Source organism: Cebus imitator, unplaced genomic scaffold (assembly GCF_001604975.1).
Source record: "Cebus imitator isolate Cc_AM_T3 unplaced genomic scaffold, Cebus_imitator-1.0 Scaffold220, whole genome shotgun sequence".
In the NCBI taxonomy this organism is placed as follows: domain Eukaryota; kingdom Metazoa; phylum Chordata; class Mammalia; order Primates; family Cebidae; genus Cebus; species Cebus imitator.
Window position 1 is genome coordinate 3,387,727 of NW_016107535.1, and position 6,928 is coordinate 3,394,654.

The window sequence follows — 6,928 nt, forward strand, 5'->3', positions numbered from 1 at the left end:
CCTTCCTTCCTTCCTTCCTTCCTTCCTTCCTTTTGGTTATAGACTAATAAACATCACCTAGAGGCATCAAATATATAGAAAGCTTAACTGTCACATACTAAACTATCAGTTACTGATTATAAGTTCAACAGACAGAGAGGAAAGTGAGCTGAAGATATCAATTGGACTTCATAAAGTTAATATATATTCCTGAGGATGGTTAGGATTATGATAAATGGTAGGGAAAATAAAAAGCACTTTAGGCAGAAGAAATTGAATAAAAGTTGTTGAGAGACTGAAGTATTCAGGGTTAGGAAGAAAGCATAAAATTGACAAATGAGATCTTATTAAACTAAAGGGCTTTGGCACAACAAAAGAAATTATCAACAGGGTAAACAGACAACCTATAGAATGGGAGAAAAATTTTGCAATCTATGCATCTGACAAAGATCTAATATCCAACATCTATAAGAACCTAAACTAATTTACAGGAAGAAAAAATACAACCCCATTAAAAAATGAGCAAAGTTCATGAACAGACACTTCTCAAAAGAAGACATACGTATAGCCAACAAACATGGGGAAAAAAGCTCAAATCACTGATCATTAAATAAATGCAAATCAAAACCACAATAAGATACCATCTCACATCAGTAAGAATGGCTATTATTTAAAAAAACAACAGATGCTAAGCAAGGGTGTACAGAAAAAGGAGCTCTTTTACACTGTTGGTGGGAGTGTAAATTAGTTCAACCATTGTGGAAGACTGTGTGGTGATTCCTCAAGGACCTAAAGGCAGAAATATCATTTAACCTTGCAATCCCATTACTGGGTATATACCTAAAGTAATATAAATCATTGTAATATAAAGATACGTGCATGTGTATGCTCATTGCAGCACTATTCACAGTAGCAAAGGCATAGAATCAACATAAATGCCCATCAGTGATAGACTGGATAAAGAAAATGTGGTATATATACACCATGGAATACTATGCAGCCATAAAAAGGAATGATATCACATCCTTTGCAGGTCACAGATGGCACTGGAGGCCATTATTATCCTTAGTGAACTAAAGCAGGTACAGAAAACCAAATACCACATGTTCTCACTTATTTGTGGGAGCTAAATGATGAGAGCACATGGACACATCGACACTGGCTTCATAAGAGAATACTTAAATATTTGGAGAGAAAGCAAGAAGAAGGAAATACCAAATGATGAGAGGATATTAATTATGACCAATTGAATGTATTTGAGTTAAAAGAAAAAAAAAAAAAAAAAACCTCAACTTGTGAGATTAAGCCCAATTCAGATAGATTCATTTTATGTCCTATTTCATAATAAGCACACAATATATGTGGAAGGGTGTAGGGTGTTCAAGAGAAAGGTTTTGTGCCAGAATGACTTCATGAGTTGCCTGCTAACTCACAGGGAGTAAAATGTTAACCTTTGACATCAGGTTTATTCCATCCTGGTTCACTCAAAACACCCCTGACGGCTTAATCATGCTGTGTCATGATGAACGTCTTGTTTTTCCAGGTGAAATAAGTTACAGAATGAGTAATGACATATGCCTTGCTACTAAATTTGAGGCTGATTTTTGATGAATGAATCACTGAGTCATTGCTGAGATTTGGCTTAAGTAAAATTCAAATTCTATGTAAGAAAACAGATACGTAAAGAGCATACATTTTTTAGGCCCCCATGCTTGCCCACACATTCTCCACATCGGAGATGTCAATTATTTCCATCATGAACTTATTCGTGAATTTTATAGGTAACATTTGTACCAATGGTGATCCTAGCACTACTGGAACTCCCACCAAACCACACCATTTCCCTTTCAGTCAGTTCTAATTCTTGGGAAGTTCTTCTTTAATTGAGCATAATTCTGCTTCTCTGTGCTTTTACAATATTTTCTAGTTATATTCTCTGAAGCCTGCTAGAAAGATCATAGTCCTTTGGGTCATCCACCCATTATTTAAAACCCGCTGTCACATTTGCTCTGTTCCCTTTTAAAAAATTTAAAATACAAATTTCCTTCAGTCATGCCTGCTGTGAGATAGTTGCCAATCTCTTCATTAATATCACTAACTGGAACCTCTGTCGGTGGGCTTTAGTTTGTCTTAAATGATGGTACCCAAGAGTAAACACAACAAATTCAAGTGTGGTCTGCCCAGGATAAACACTAGACTTCCAGTGCAACATCTCATAAGCCAGTGTGATAGGATTTTAAATTAGAATCATTTCTAACCCAGTTTTGACTGACGCCACTAGACAATAAAGACCAAGTTCCAAAATGAAGCAACAGACCTAGGCTGGAGTTGCAAAAATAGTGGCTGAGAACCAGTTCTGCAGCCCCTAGAGGACCTGCTATCTCCCTCCCCTTCAAAACAAACAACCAAATAAAATTAACTCCAAGAAAGGAGTTCAAGATTAAGAGATAATTTTTGGAGGGAGCTATTGATATGTACCGAGTTCCACTTTTATGTCCTGATTGAGGAGGCAGACACTGGGAGTTCTTGAATCTCATGTTAAGCAGAAAGAACAAGGCTTCAATTCATCTACTCTGAACACTTGGTACTTGCTCCCTGGATCTAGAGAAACAAGGTAAACTACTACACTTCTCAAGCATAAGAAATCTAAGGAACAGAAGTGGTAGCAGGCACATTGCCTGCATGATGGAGGATGACTGTGTGATGGAGGAGTGACTGCAAAGAGATTGTCCTGTGTACAGGTGTACAGATGTACAGATATTTATATCACTGGAAAGAAGCTGTATCTCTGTGCTTTGAAATGACTAAAAAACTTTATATTTTCTGAAATATTACCTGAAAATGACATAAATGTCATAGAACTTGCCCTATATTTTATTCAAGAGTCAGGGGAAGAATAGGCGCAGACCAAATGGATTTGAAGACACCATAGGAGACAAAAATAAAATTGTTTTATGATTACACTTTTTCTTTCCTGTGTTTTCAATTTACTAAGTTGTTTTTTATATAGATATAGACGGATAGATAGATGCAGATACACATACACACACATACATATATGTATATACCAAAATATGTATATGCATGACACATATGTAAAACAGCAAACTTGTAACAGAAAAATTATACTAGCTACAATTCATTGCTTATTTATGAGGTTCTATGCCCCGCATTAAGACCTTTACAAATGTTATTCATTTTTCACCACCATTTTATGGGACAGAATTCATAATTCTCATTTTATTGACCAGAAGGCAGCCTCAGAAATGTTAAGTATCTTGCTCAAGATCTGTCATATGTAAATAGGCTTAGCCTAAACTCTGGTCTGCCTGACTCTGAGGTTCAAGATTTTAACCACCGATTTATTTTACATTAGTTCTAGCTAGCATGGCCTTTGAGAACAGCAACTGATTTGATTGTCTAGATTTTTCCAATGAGCACCAGAAATTTCAAAGGGAGTGAGAAGACTATAAGATATGGAATAAGTCAGTTTACTCCTTCTAAGAACCCATATTATCATAATGAATACGGCGGGAACATTTTGTGACATTCATGGAAACAACAGAATTAACACAAAAACATTTTGCTATCCTGCTCAACTGAAAATGCAAGGCTGCTTCCACCTGCAGACCAAAAGGACAATTGCAGTACTTTCAGTTCTACAATTACTTCCTTTAATAGCCAGGGTGCTAGATTAAGGGTGTCACTCAACTGATCACCAGGTGGCTCTAAAACCTCATCCAGGAGTTGTGCAAGTGCTGGGTGAGTAGGAGCATAGTGCATACAAATAGACCAATGTGTTTGTCTTAGAGATCTTGCAGAATGAATAGCCTTTGAGCTGCACAGAATAGGACACTTTTGCCAACCTGGTATCTATCCTGGAGGATGCTGAATGTTTCAGAAGGGGAAAGTCCAATATTACTTCCTCTTCTGTAAAATGCGGTGGCTCTGAGAATTAAATTAAATTAGTATACATTTGTTGAAGGCTACCCTATGCCAGGTAGAATTTTAAGCATGTGGGATGCACTGGTAAACAAAAGATGCCTGTCTTCATGGAGTTTAGATGAGATAATGTATTTGAAAATATTTTGTAAACCCTATTGAGCAACATACAGTGATAATTTTTTCTGTTTATAATAAATTGGAAAACACGTCATATTTCTAACTAATATGCCTACGTACTCATACTGGGAGTGGTAGTATAACTTAAGGCTGTTATCAGAATTACCTGAATGGAGTTCTTTGCTTCCTGCTTCTGGTTCACTCACTGAAGAGTAAACCTTTCAAGGACTAGGATGAGGTCTTCCAATAATTTATTTTCTGTGTCCCAAGAGAAAATACTAGAATCAGAGTACACTGTCCATAAATGTGTGCTGGATGGAATGGACTTAAACTATAAAAGAGTTGATAAAGCAAAATATTGAAGTCTAGGAAGTGGCAGAATGCAAAAGAGATGTGTTTATATAGATTGGTGAGCAATTTATTCTGCATCTGTGTCCTGCATCCTCACAACTCCCTGCACATTTCTTAGAAGTGCATTCACATCCCATCCATGAAGTCTTTACTGCTCTAACAGCCTGCATGATTCTCCTTTCTTGTATCTCCTATTATATCATGGCCTCACTCACAGAAATTAACATGTAAACCTGACTGTTTTATGCTATTCTCTAAAAGTAGTAAACTTCAACTCAGGAACAATTCTATAGCCACCTGAACAATTCCCTACTCCCAATCACATACAACATTCAGTGACTATGAATAAATGTTATAATCTAGATCTTTTTTTGTGTGGAAGAATCCATGATTTCCAGAGATAGTATGCACATGTGTGTTTGCATATGGCAATGCATGCACACGCTCAGCATTTATTTTTCTTCTTTATTTCTCTCCATTAAGTTCAGATATTTGGATTTGGGACGTATTCATGCTAGTTAGGGAGGAGTTTGTAGCAAAGATATAATTCTGATATCTTCTTTTCTAAAACGTTATCTGTGATTTGTAGTATATAACTCTAAAAAACTGATTCAGTTTTTTTTATTGTTCTAAACTCATCTCTCAAACATGGTCATCTGTTTCAAAATCAGAATATTACACAGAACACATGTAAAATATGAATTCCTAGCTTCCACTCCCAATTTCTTGAATCTAGATCTCTGGGAGTGGAATTCCTGGGTCTGCCTTTATAACAAGTGGCCTTAGAGATTCCAGTGCACACTCAGGTTGAAGAACTACTGCCTTGGAGTGCCCTGTTAGTAGGTAAAGTACATTGTGAAAAGTCCCTGCATGAAAAGCTATCAAGAAGCCCAGGACTTTTCCTGTAAAGGACATCTGCTTTTGGAATTGGTTTGCTCTCCCAGATCAATAGAGTAAATCTCTATAGCATTTTAAATTTTAGGGCACAGGGAAAGATTCTCCTGTGACTCAACAAAGCAGCATGTGTAGGTGTGTGCATTCCATGGGCAATGATATTCTTTGAATGAGTACTTAAAAAACAGGTATTATTTTTTCCAATTGTTAAATAAAATAAGTCAAATAAAAAGCATCTGTGGTAGGGCGCAGTGGCTCACGCCTGTAATCCCAGAACTTTGGGAGGCTGAGGAGGGTGGATCACGAGGTCAGGAGTTCGAGACCAGTCTGGCCAACATAGTGAAATCCCGTCTCTACTAAAAATACAAAAAATTAGCCAGGTGTGGTGGTGTGCGCCTATAATCTCAGCTACTCAGAGGCTGAGGCAGGAGAATTGTATGAACCTGGTAAGTGGAGGTTGCAGTGAGCCAAGATCGTGCCATTGCACTCCAGCCTGGGCGACAGTGCGAGACTCCCATCTCAAAAAAAAAAAAAAAAAAAAGCATCTGTAATGTACCTCATAAACTAGCTATAACAATTGCTAATGTGTACAGTAATCCCCCCTTCTCCTTGAGGGATATGTTCAAAGACTCTCAGTGGATGTCAGAAATGGAGGACAGTACTGGACCCTACACACGCCATACACAACAGTAGATCTGATCACTGAGGCAGCTACTAAATGACTAAGGGGTGGGTAGTGTATACACTGTGGAAATGCTGGACAAAGGGATGATTCATGTCCCACACGGAGTGGGATGGCTTGAGATTGCATCACGCTATTCAGAACAGTGCTCAATTTACAACTGATGAATCTCTTATCTATGAAATTTTCCATGTAATATTTGGAGACCATGATTAACCACCGGTAACTGAAACCTCAAAAAGAAACTTGTTTTTTAGATTGCAGGGATGGTACTGTAGACTCTCCATATAGAAATAATTAAGCTTACATTCCACCTATGGTTTTCCAGCTTTTGCATTTAAACTTACATTTATATACTTGAATACAATGAATTAAAATTAGAAAAACAAAGTTTAGTCACAAAAGTTTATCATTGTAATATATTTTCAAAAAAGTTTTATCAATACCGATTTTAGCCTTTTATACTCTATTTTGCAATCAAATAATTTTCAAGTGGAAAAAAAGTAATTCTTTATGAACTATTAGTAAATTAAATATCTTAGTAACTGATTCATTCCAGAGTAATTAACTATTTCTGGCCTTTTCTTTACTCCTTTCTTTCTCCCTCTCCCAATTTCTTTCTCTCACCCTGTCTCCCCATTCACATTATTTCCTGCATTGATAATAATAAGTTTTTACTATTCTAATTCAAAACTTTTATTTTAGTATACAGACATCTACCTGATGAAGATAAAATGCTGATATATGTGCTTTTAAAAGCATATTAAAGAGTATCGGTTATGGAATTTTTAGACTCATTAAGGATATCTATTCAGATACAGGTAAAATTCCAGTTGCCCTGTTATATTAAAAACTTTTTTTTTAAGAAAGAAACAAACTTTCTTCCTAACAGGTTTTTTTTTTTTCTTTATTAGACACATTTTCAAACATTGGTCCATGAGAGAAAAGTAATAATATAGG